Raw genomic sequence first — 12,878 nt, 5'->3', positions numbered from 1 at the left:
GTAACACAAACTATTTAATAATGACCATAACCATATGTCTCTCCCTCTTCTAATTTATCTTTATCATTGCCCTTTTCTCATGGCTCTGAGCTTTTTACGTCTTTTTTTAACACAGTCTTCTGTAATATGGTCCGATTTATTTACAAATTTTTTGTAATATTCAATTCTGTATTACCGTTATTTCTTGTAACTTTTCCTCTAAAAATCTTTCTTTTTTTACCTTTAGAGGACTTATATCTGCTTGCAGAACCCATTTATAAATAAAAACACTAAAAAATCTTTAATTGTAACTCAATTTAAACTGAAGGAAGATTGACAAAAAAGTAACTACCGTCCTTCAGGAGCTCTACTTTGAGAACAATTTTAGTGGTTTCAACGTACAGCTTAAAGCTTTAAATAATATTTTAGGAGAAGCCAAACGTCTTGAGCATTGTTCAGCAAAAATTTAAAGTTAATCGTTTTTTTGGTTAAGGAGATGTTGGAGAAAAAGCGTTGCTAAGGTCGTTGCTATGAAGCAAGAACCAAACTGCTCTTTAAAAAAAGGGCAAATTTGATTAAAATTAAGAAAATTTTTGACTTTTTGCAAAACGCACATTGAAATAGGTAGATGTAAGAATTCAAAACATTAATATTGGTATTTTTCAAAATTTTATCAAAAATAGCCTTTTTTTTACCCTGGTACCACCTTAAGATAACTCCATTTCTTATCGGTCTTCAAAGTTTTTATTAAGCATAAAATATTCATACTTTTTCTGTTTATGAGAAAGCGAAGAAAATTTATTACTTTAAATTAGCATAGCTATTTAGAAAGGAATCTTTCATAGGTGAGAAATAAAAAAAAAATTATGGCCTTTTAACAATCAGAAGGCTCTTCCCTATGCGCACATCACTGGTGATTTAGTAGTGATTCAACACTTATCGTTAGTAGTGATTGAGTACTTATTCACTGGTGTATCTGTAAACTTTTGATCACCAGTGATTGAGTGGTGACTTGTCACTAGTGGATAAGCAGTGATAATCACCATTGACTTAACACCAGTTCACTAGTGATTTGGTTGTGATTCAGTATTTATTCACTGATTATCTGTAAATCTTGGTCATTAATGATTTCTAATGGAATGATTTCTAATAACTTATAATTTTTACTGCCACTGTCAATCACTGATAAAAAATGTCTAGGCGCCAAACAGATTCGTAGTGAATGCACCAATAAACAGAAGTTAGAAGTCAATTTTTAAATTGAAATTAAAAACAATACCAAGGGTATTGCAATTCTTATCATAAAATTACAAAGCTAAATTTATTTAACGTGGTTACAAAAAAATAGTAAAAAACAAAAAAATTAGAACAAAGTTTTTATAACGCTTTATTACGATTTTCAGTTCTTTTTTTCTCGGCGCGGATACTTAACACACCAGGGGTCACTACTATAAAACTCATTCCGATCGAAACTTAAAAAATCGTAAACCCGATGAATTTCATCGGATTCGACAAAATTGGCGTAAACCCGATAACCCCTAATTGCCTCTACTATAAACATTTTTTTTCGTATCGTAAAAACTTTCCGACGAAAATATTAGCGGATTCATGAAAAACAAAAAGATATTATCTAGTTAATCTATTGTTTTTTCCATTTTGTTTTGTTTATATTATAGATAGTTGTGCAAACTTTCAACTAAATGCTACAAGAAAAACAAATTTCAAAAAAGAAATGTAAGTAAACCCAATATCCTTATCTTAAATATACATTATATTTATTTCCAATTATAAATCTTTCTGTGCAACTACCACAGTCCTACGTTTATATGTTTTAGGAGTTTTAAGACGTTCTTTATCAATTTACAAGGCCAGCTAATCAATGTTTTATTAAACGATTAAAACCATTAAATAGTTATAAGTAATTTTTTCACTGTAATTTTCCTATGTTATAGACATACCACAAAGGCAATAATTATATGTCAAAGAACTTCCAATAAAAAAAAAGTTTTTTTCTAAGGCATAACAAAGACAGACACACAGCCACAATTAAACAGTAATTTTAAAGTAGTGAAACTATTATGTCATGTTAAATAATTTTCATCACATTACATCAAAGTTATTCTTTATTGTTATTGTTGCCTGTTTGTGTTGACCCTATACATAATACTATTCTCACACATAGTTCATTATATTTAATGTGCTTTAATGTTTTTTATCCAAGGGGACAGAAAAAAGACGCCTACATAGCTTGAGTGTCATTGAGTTTGTCACAAAAATTTGGCAGACTGGATTAAATAATTAAAAGATGTTTTAATGAGAAGATTTGGTGAAAAGTCACAGATGGCTCAAAAACACCAAAGGTTACCAATCTTGAAAAAAACCTGGGCATCCCAGCAAACATTTAGTCTAAAAAAGATGTCTTAAATATGTCTTTTAGACGTATTAGACGCTTTTTATACCTCTAAAAGACATCTTTTTTAGACTCGATGTTTGCTGGGATCTGAGGCTATCTATTCTAAAGCAGTTGCAAATGGACTCCCCATTCCAAACATCTACTACCTAAGACATGTAATAATTTCTTACATTTCCAAAAGTATTCTAAACCTAGTTTAAAATTAGATTACCAAGTTTTATTCACATTAGATGTTAGTTTGGTTTGTTAGAAGCAGGATCCATTTTGACCAGACAAAATGTATTGGTCCTAAATGCAACTTATTATAAGCCCTTAAATTGAAGCCTTCGCCACTTCTACTGTAAATAAAAATAAATACCTTTAAAAAGCATCAAAAAACATCCTAAAAGTTGTTACAGGAAACTAAAATTGAACAATTCGATTCCATTTATTTGAAATTTTTTTTTTGGAGAAATTAAAGTAATAGTCAAGCTTGCTCTGACCAATCGAAAACTTTTTTTGTTGTCTCCTGAAAAATTTAATTCTCTTTTTAACTATTTAGAGAATGTCAGTGGTTATCACATTCTTGATAATTTTACTTTATAAAAAGTATCGCTTTAGTATCACCTTTCTATGTTGACCCTTAGATGCCATTTACACATTTTGTGAGTTGGAAAATTTGGGTCATTTTTACTAAAATAAAAATTGCCAGGCACCAGTTTTAGTTACCTGACAATATTTTAATATAGCAAAAGTGACCTATTGCCCAAGGTGTAAATGGTTCTTAGACGGTGCAAAATACTGCAATAATGCAATATCATAATATAGGATGTAATCAATGTTGTAAAATGTTACAAACTTAAAATGTATTATTTAACTATGTAAGACTTCTGGGACAACATCAAATAAGTGACTACAAAGGTGACAGATTCTAACAAAAGTAGTATGGGGAGTCAAAAGCTAATACCACTGGATGAAATTATTTTTGACATTAGACTCAGATAGTTCTATAGAATATATTACAACTATTCTAGAATTAAATTCTGAGTTTTTATATTCAAATTCAATGTGTTCCACTGCAATATAAAGAAATCTAGATAAAAGTATTTGTAATTGGCAAAGCAGTTTCTTTCATGATTAGTGACACTAACCTTAATAGTCTCTTCTTTTGCAAATAATATTTAATGATAACCTTGGTATTTGCTATTTGTGGAGAAATTCTTATGAAAATAGAGTTTGGTCTGAAAAAGTAGAAATTTATTCGTGCGCAAATTCATACTTTAAATTTCTTACCCACTGTTAATTATCTGTTGTCGAGGTGGACAGTGAAAAATGAAATGCGGAACTTATTATTCTAATTTTGTCAATGAGAAATGTTAGAGATTGAGTTTGATTTCTGTTTTTGTTTTCAAAACAAGAAACTGTTAAAAAAAAAAGCTAGCTCAAATTATCGGATTTACGATTTCCGCTACACAAAGATCGCGTAAACTTTAATTGGGTTTTTACGCTGAAATTAGCGGAAATTACGAAAAAATATGTTTATAGTAACAATCCGCTTATTTCAGCGGGTTTCAGATGAAATGGTCGTGAATTCCGATCGGAATGAGTTTTATAGTAGTGACCCCAGCTTGACGTAACCAATCTCCGATAAAACTGTGGAGTTGAATATCATTGAAGTCGAGATAATGACTCTTGACTGCTTCTAAAAAAGAAACTGAACCTCAAAAACCTGGAATTGAAATATCTTTTTTTATTGGAACACGAGCCGGTCACATTTTTTAAAACGCTTCATCAAAATATTTACTTTAACTAGACCTATAACGGCTGAATAAATATTTTTGAACTCCATACAAAAATTGGTCTTCAGAGAAGTGCCTTTGATATTATAATTTGAGGCAACATCTTTTGTCATTAGTTTATTCATTGCCTCGTATATACTTTTTTTGTATATACTAGGCTAAAACTGCCACCTGTAGTAATAACTTCTTGCTTATAAATATATAATATATATAATATACTTATAATTAACTTTAGAATAGTCTTTAATCAGCAAGGGATCTAGAGGCATGCATCCCCCTTCCACCAGATTATCTAAAACGTTAGAATAGCAAGCAAAGTAACTTGATGATAGCAAGTAAAGTAATACACCAATGAAAAATTGACACCTTGAGAAGTTAAAAGGAAAATTACAACTAATTTTTTTTAGGAATTAAAACTTTTGTTTTAATTCCTAAAAAAAATTAGTTGTAATTTTCCTGGGATCATCCCCTACCCCCACTGGGAATTCTAGGATCCATCACTGAGAGTAACATTTACTTTTCAATATTTGGCTAAATACTCTGCCCACTCAACAGTGAACATTTTGGGTGTTACATAAATGCATCACATACTACCTGTCACACTTGCAGCAATACAAAAGTAATAGCAACTAAATAATGTTTATAAGAATGTGTGTGTGTGTGTGTGTGTGTGTGTGTGTGTGTGTGTGTGTGTGTGTGTGTGCGTGTGTGTGTGTGCGTGTGTGTGTGTAAAAGTGACTTCAAAAAGTTGTTTTAAACTACTTTTCTAAAAGATTAGAAAATTTTTTATTGTAAGAATAAAAATTTAAATAAAAAACACTGTCTGATACAGTGTTATAAATAATTTGTAACTCTGTATCAGCCACTGGTCTCTCACACTTATCATTTAAATTTTTTTTACCCTTATTGCTATAAGTTTTTTTTACCCACCATCGGATCTAATATGATAAATGGAGGATCATTGTTCAAGAAAACTGTCAAAAGGTTTTTGAATATTCCTCCATTTTTATTTCACTAAAATTGATGAAACATACTTGTGTGTTTTGGACAACAGCAAAACAAGAATGAATGAACTGATTGATAACATAACTTACCATCTACAAATATAGATTTTTGTCTTTCAATTGAGTGTCTAATTTTCCCAAATTTTCGACATTTTCAATGTAACCAGAACAAATATTTTACCAACATCTGACTCTGTATGTTGAAATCCTGAAAACTTCTCCAAAATACTTTTTGGTTTTGCTTCAGCTGCACCTTGGATTTAATATTTTCTCTACCTATTACTTAAAAAATATAGATTTTTGTTGTAATAAATTAAGAAATAACTTCACTTTGATTACTGTAACAAAACAGGTTATTTCTTTGTTTATAATATTTTACTTTTATAGCACATAAAATTGTATCTATATATTTAAGTTTTATAATATTCTTTTTATATTTCAAAATAAAATGGTCCTATCAACATGGTTATGGAAAATGCATCCATTAGCAGTAAATTCCTGACTGCGCACCTTAGTTTGATTTTTTTCTAAAGAAATTAACATTAAAAGCTTTAAGTAAATATTGAAGATAGCTAACATACCATTTTGTGATAAAATAGAAGTGTTATTTATGTCATGAATATCCAAAGATTTACTGCTACAACCTGCAATTACAAATTTACTTCATTCATGTATAAATAGGTTGATAGAGAGAGATTTAGAGAGAAAGTAATATATAATATATTTAAAGATTAAAACTGTACTATTACTTGTGTAATGCTGCTGGAAATCGGATTTCGACTGATAAAATAAAAGTAACAAATTTAACTCTGGCACCCATCTGTTGTTAAAAACCTTTTAACAAAGATGTTTTAACTAATAACAAAATGTAAAAATATTATATTTTATTATCATAAATTTTAAAATAGATTTTTATTTATTTTATTTTTTTATAAGAAAATTTCAGAGTAAAATAACAGAATAAAAATTATTTAGTTCGCATATTAACCCAAATGCATAAAAATAACAAACAAAATTACAGTTTTATAAATAGCTGTTAAGGTCACAATGAAGAAGAGGAATAAGTACATAACCACCATTATCACAAGGCATCATAATGGCTTTGTGGAGCAATATATCTTGTTCCAGTTCAATTTTTTTGCAATTAGACATGGTAGTGGTATATATGAATGGCTAAACTTGGTAAAGGACTTTTGAAGAGATTTGTTAGTTTTGAAAGTTTAAACAGTTTTCATAAACATTTGCTCCGTACAACTCTTTCAACTACTACAAAACTTCTTTTGCTCAAGTAAAAGACTATTTCTTAAATGTGTATTATAGATCACTGATCTTTTTGTTGGTAGTAGATCTACAATTTTACCATGTTCATCAAGCCTTTTGACAGCCTTAGCAACTGTATACCTACCATTATGAATTTTTTAAAAAATTTTTCTAAGGTAATTTTAAAAAGAAAATGCGGACATTTTGTATAATGAATTTTGGTTTATAACATCATCAGCTAAATTAATTATACTGTGCACATTATATGATGCAAACAATGGCCCATAAAAGACAATTGTTACTTTTGAAAACCATCTTAACAAATCCTTAGAATAACAAACTATTGAGTAATCTTTAACATTGCATCAGATAAAAGAATGTGCATTAATCTAATGCCTTTATGATATTCACCATGTTCTTCACATCTTTCACAGCTGTCATATCTACTATGAGATTTTATACATTTTAAAAATGCTTTTACTGGTGTATCACATACAAATGCCTTAAACCCCATCCCCCCTTAAATCTTCATATCCATCCAAAAAAAACGTTTTCAGTTCAGCAACAAATTCTTTAAATTAATCTCCAACAGGGTGGCCAGTTACTTTGTTCATTCAAATTCCCTGACTTTTCCCTGACTTCTCCCTGACTTATTATATTTTTCCTTGAGTTACTTGAACTTTTTTTCCAGTTTAATATCAATAAAGGAAATAACTTTTAAGCTACAAGTCAGAGTTTTTTTGTAGAGAATTCATTTATGTTATACGATCGTATTTTATGCTTCAGCCTTAAAATTTGTAATAAACTTATAAAAAAGCAATAACTACTAATCTAATAATAAAACATCACTAGTCTATATAGCCTTCAACTCAACTTTTTGAAAAATTTGAGTTGTTGATTGTTTTATATACCTTTTTCTACTGTATTAAAACTTAAGGTACTATACTGGGTCTGCTACCAATATATATAATAGATTTGCATATTACCAATTAGGGTTCAGAAAATTTTATAGAAATCTTTAAAAGAATTATCTTAAACTTTCAAAAGAAATAACACACACATATATAAAAATGTTAAAAAGTAAAGATTTAAAATTTTAAAAAAATGTTTTTTTTTGTTTTTCAAAAATGATTTATTTCAGATTAAAAATCATTTTTAAATTTAAGGAAGTAAAAATAATTCAAATGTATGTAATCAAAAAAATGTAAATCTGTTCATTCCATTTTGCGTGAAAGCATTTTTATTTTAGCTTCAATCTCGCGTATATCTTCCTGATGATGTTGATTTAGCTTTGTTTTTTTAGCATTTAATTCCTTGATTTTCTGCACAGCTACTCTTTTATCAATACTTTCTTTTTCTTCTTGCATCTGTTCTTCTCTCTTTCGTTTCAATGAATCTTTGTACTGTGAATGAGACATATTTACACTTTTAATCATTGATTTGGTTATTTCAACATTGCAAACTCCATTAACATGGTGAATTCCATCATATACCTGTCTTTGGGCAACTACAGAGCTCTCATGTAAATTTTCTACAAGAACATCTGAATTGATAGAAAACCCACTTTCAACTTGTGCATTTCCATGTGAAAAAGTGAAGACAATTTTGGATACTTCAAATAAGGAACTAAAATTCTGGCATATAAAAGGAATTAAAAAAACATCCAACCTATCTTTATAAACATTATAATTTGTAAACTGTAATCTGTGGATGCCTTTGGCAAGATCAAATAAATCTTGATACTGAATATTGACCTTATCAGCTAATGTGGCATTAATCCATTTAGATTCGTGAAGGATTGTGAGTAAATCAGTCATTCTGCTTTTTCCTATGTCAGAATTAGAACAAATAGTAATGGGGTTTAAAGCAGATATAGCTCTTGTAAGTTTATATTTTAAAGGACTTCTCTCCCTCAGTTTATCAACTACTCCGATATACAAACTGGATACAATCACTTCGAAATTGTAACTTTTGATTTTCACTTACTTTTATTTTACAAAGAAGCGAAGAAGTTGCAATACCAAATTTTATTTCTTTTTCGTGACACTTATGCATGGTTAGGTCTATTTTCATTAGCTTAATAATAGATTTTGCCTCATCTAATACATCTTTTTTAATAAAGTTCTGCATGACAGATCTCATTAGTTTTTCTAGTTCTTGGTAAAGGAAAGGTGCTAATGGAGAATCTGACTGAAAAAGTCTTAAGAAAGGCTCTACAATTGAAGCCAAGTACTGAAAAAATGAAATTTTAGCTGGCATCAAAAGATCATTGACAGCGTCAGTAACAATATTTACAGTATAATTGTTTGAAATGCACCATGTACAACATGTAGGCCACATGACCCCATTTCAAGAATAGATGTTTCAAATTTTTTACCGAATTCATCACTGAGTATATCAAAATAACTTCGAATTTACATTTGGTCCATCCATAGATATTTGTAAAATTTTAGCTTGGAGATTTTCATTTAGGACATTTGTAAAACCTTTGTACAAATCATAAGCAGTTGCATGGCCAAGAAACACAGACGAAAAGTATCTTGTAGTCACTTAGTTACGCATCACATCCCAATATCGAATGCAAATATCCATTTGGCCTTTTTGAACAACTTCATTTAAAGATTCATCAAGACATACATGGTTAGAGTTTAAGACAGCTTTTAAAACTAGATCATGAAAATACGGGGCAAGTCCGTGTGTAATGTTATAGGCCACTTTAGTTTTCCCAATAGTCATTTTTTTAGCAATATAACTGTCAGAAAACATTCGCTGAAATAGAAGTCCAATTTTGGAACATGATCTGTATGAAAAATGTTGCTGAGTTACGTATAGCGCCCAAAGTATTTCAGAACGTGTTACATCATTTTGAGTCGTAAATAGAGAGAAAGGTGGTACTACTGGGCTGGAAGAAGTTATTGAAACAATTGAAACTAGTTGAGAAGATTTTAGAAATGAATCAGTAACTAATGAAATTGATGAAGCAGATGCTTTTGATGCTGTATTTTTCTGTGACATTTTACTGTTAAAATAATCTAGTACTTTTGGTTGACTTTTTAAAGATATGTTTTTTAAATGCTTGCCACTTTTTTCATGTCTTCTAACTGCCATTATACCCACATTACTTAGAGAAAATGTTTTTCACATACACTACACCTTTTTCATACACTAAGCCTTTGTTTTATCATTGGTTCTCTTTAGCCAACCCCATGATGGATGGAATTCATGATTGATCCAGTCATTGTCGAAATAAGTTAGTTTAGACATTATTGTTACTATTTTTTAACTATTTACCTGGAAAAAATCTACACTACATAAACATACAGTTATAAAATATATTATATAGATATAATATATTTAACTCATATAGAAGCACACAGTTAAATAAATTGAATATAAAAAAAATTTATTTTAAAAATAAGTTTCAAACTTTAGATAATAATATAATAGCAATCATATTTACTATTTTTATCAGAATTTAAGAGGGTTGTAACTACAATAACAAAAAAAATATTAAAATAAATTAAATTTTTCTTTCCTTGTATTATTCACCTCTTCAAGGCCAAGGGGGCCATTTCAGTCAAGGAGGCTACTCATTTATTTTTAAATTTAATTTTCCCTGACTTTTAACAAAAAAAGTAAAAACCCCTGACTTTTCCCTGATTTCACTGACTAAAATGCTTTTCCCTGACTTTTCCCTGATTGCCCTGATTTCCAGTTGGCTGGCCACCCTGTCCAAGAATTGTAGGTTTTCCTTCACCATACCATAAAGCAATTCTATATTGACCTTGTTGGTTTACAGTACATAATATAGGCCACATTTGCTTTTTTTTACTATTGTATATTTGAGTGTCATTAACATTTATAATAAGAGTAAATTCTGACTGTTTTCCAAAGCATTTTACAAAAATACTTTGTGCAATTTTTTAAGAAGTGTGAATGTTGAAAACGTTGCCTCCAGCAACGTTTTCAACATTCACACTTCTTAAAAGTTTTTTAAAGTTGTTCCACTTTTAGAAATGTCTTTTAGGAAAGAGTTCAAATGTATCAATAGCTCATTTAATGGTTTAGACTTGATATTATTTTGAACAGCCCATTTATGAAGAAAATTTTGAGTCTTAATGGATTGAGAAACCCCATTTTCTGATTGATCAATTTTTTCTCGGTCTTTTTCTTCATCATCTTCTTCTTCTTTATCATCTTGTTATTCTTCTTCATCTTCTTCAAAATATTTAAAGTTACCCATACCCTTAGAAGAAACAAAAGAAACGGAGTTGGTATCAATTTTAACACTAACCTCTTCCTCATAAATATTAAACAATTTTTTAAAACTTCTATAATCTCTCATGTAATTTTCCATATAGTGGGTACGTGCGTATCTGGGATTTTACGGCACCGATTTTAAAGACAAAAACTGTGACCTTTTTTTTCACAGCGTGCTCGAAGTCGGTGTGGAAATGATGTATTTATTTGTCTTTTTTTTAGAATTTTATATTAGCTTAGACTTTATTAAAAAAGTAGAATGTTTTATGTTGAATAAATTATGGTTTTTTTTACGTGTAATAAATTTTTCAGCTTTTTTTATTGCTATTTATAATTGTGTTCCTGTTCTGGCACTGCATTGATATTGAAGGCATGTTGGTACACATTTGAAATTTTCCAGTCAACTGTATAGATCTATTTTCTATGTGCCTGCCAAATTTCATTAAAAAATATTCATGACCACATACTGTATTTTTCGACCCAGTGGAGGTACCATTTCCACCTCTTTTAGCGTTACTGTGACTGATACACTTTATAAAACTGTTTCTGCTATTGTTACTGTTACTTTTTGTTATAAATTCTGTTGTTTTTTTTTACAGTTACCAGTGATTTTCATTCTGTTTTAAAATTTCGTTTCTGTTCCGGAGGTGCATTAATATTGAAGGCATGTTGGTACATATTTAAAATTTTATAGGCAACTGTATAGATCTATTTTCTATGTCCCTGCCAAATTTCATCAAAAAATATTCATGACCACATACCCTATTTTTCCACGCAGTGGAGGTATGTATTTCCACTTCCGTTACATAGTGTTAGAGGGAGGGGCGGTTTTTGACAGTAGAGAATTCAGTATATTTGTTTTTTTTATTCATTATAATGATATATTTTATCAGAACTGTTATTTATATATTTATCTTTCATTGAAATTTATTAGTAACACGGTCGTTTGTAAGAGGAAAGTTATTATGCGCATGCGCAGTAGAGTTAAAAATAATTTAAAATTTTAAAAATGGCTACGGATGCAAAACTTATCATTGACAACGAGTAACTTGTTTAATTTTAGATAATTAAATAGGCTTTTAACTATTTTTTAAATGAAATTATTGTGAAAATAACTTTCACCTGTACTAAGAAATGTTTTAAATAAAATACAAGACCTCTGAATGTGAATAAAATCTACTTTCAGCTAAAGCTACTTTTACTCTTTTTGTTTATAATCTTTAAACGTTTTTTAAAAAAATTTTGAGCGTAGAAATTTTTAAATTTTTATTTATTCAGCAAGATGAACCTTTTACCTTTTTTGCATTTTTTGCTTATATGAGGATTCAATTTTTTTTGCAGGGTTAAAATAAAATCTTAATCGTTAAGTTTTTGTAACCTGTTGCTATGGTACTCTTTTCCGATGTGACTATATATATATATATGTATAATATATATGTATAATATATTATATTATATATATGTATATATTTATATATATATATATATATACATACACATGTGTATATATATATATGTATACACATGTATATATATAAATATAATATATTATATTATATATATATTATTTATTATATTTTGTATATATATAATATATTATATATATAATATATATGTATATATATATATATATAATATATATATATATTATATATATATATATATATATATATATATATATATATATATATATATATATATATATATATATATATATATATATATTTACAAAGAGAAATAGAGAAAGAGATTTCGAAAAGAGTATAAATATATAGGAATTGGTTGATAAATATGAATTACTAGGATTTGTAAAAAAAAAAAAAATTATATAATTGTATATATATACCATTTTTTTAATAGTCTAATATTAGACAAAATGGAACTTCACAACAAAAATATTAAACTCCTTTGCAGAGTTTGTGGACAGTTACTTGGTAAAAAGCATTATTTTATAGGAGAAATTCTTAAAGCAAAATTAAAGAAGCTGTTTCATGTTGAAATGACAGATTTGGAATTTGTCCATCCTCCAAAAATGTGTAAAAAATGTTATTGTACAATAAACAATGTGCTTTCAAGAAAAATATCAACTGCCCTTTGTCTCTGTACTAAATGGAAACCTATTCTAAAACGCTTTCTGCTTCCATCATTTAGTTTCTAGGCATAAATAAATAAAAAATCAATTTT

General features: G+C 28.6%; 1 long non-coding RNA gene and 1 pseudogene across 1 annotated transcript; both read right to left on the bottom strand.

Annotated features, from left to right (window-relative positions):
* Positions 1–1,231: 1,231 nt before the first annotated feature.
* LOC149890883 (uncharacterized) lies at positions 1,232–10,791 on the bottom strand. Its single transcript, XR_016450426.1, has 5 exons — positions 10,729–10,791; positions 5,924–5,954; positions 5,756–5,818; positions 5,265–5,427; positions 1,232–4,462 (listed from the first exon to the last, which is right to left on the bottom strand). It is a non-coding gene; the product is annotated as an uncharacterized LOC149890883 (long non-coding RNA).
* On the bottom strand, positions 7,542–10,363 carry LOC149890884 (uncharacterized; annotated as a pseudogene).
* Positions 10,792–12,878: the final 2,087 nt, after the last annotated feature.

The sequence above is a fragment of the Hydra viridissima genome, unplaced genomic scaffold (genome assembly GCF_058129835.1).
Source record: "Hydra viridissima isolate aposymbiotic clone 2 unplaced genomic scaffold, HvirCarnegie_v1 scaffold_3, whole genome shotgun sequence".
Lineage (NCBI taxonomy): Eukaryota > Metazoa > Cnidaria > Hydrozoa > Anthoathecata > Hydridae > Hydra > Hydra viridissima.
Note: the sequence above shows the minus strand (reverse complement) of the source record. Positions and strands in the feature narration are given on the sequence as shown.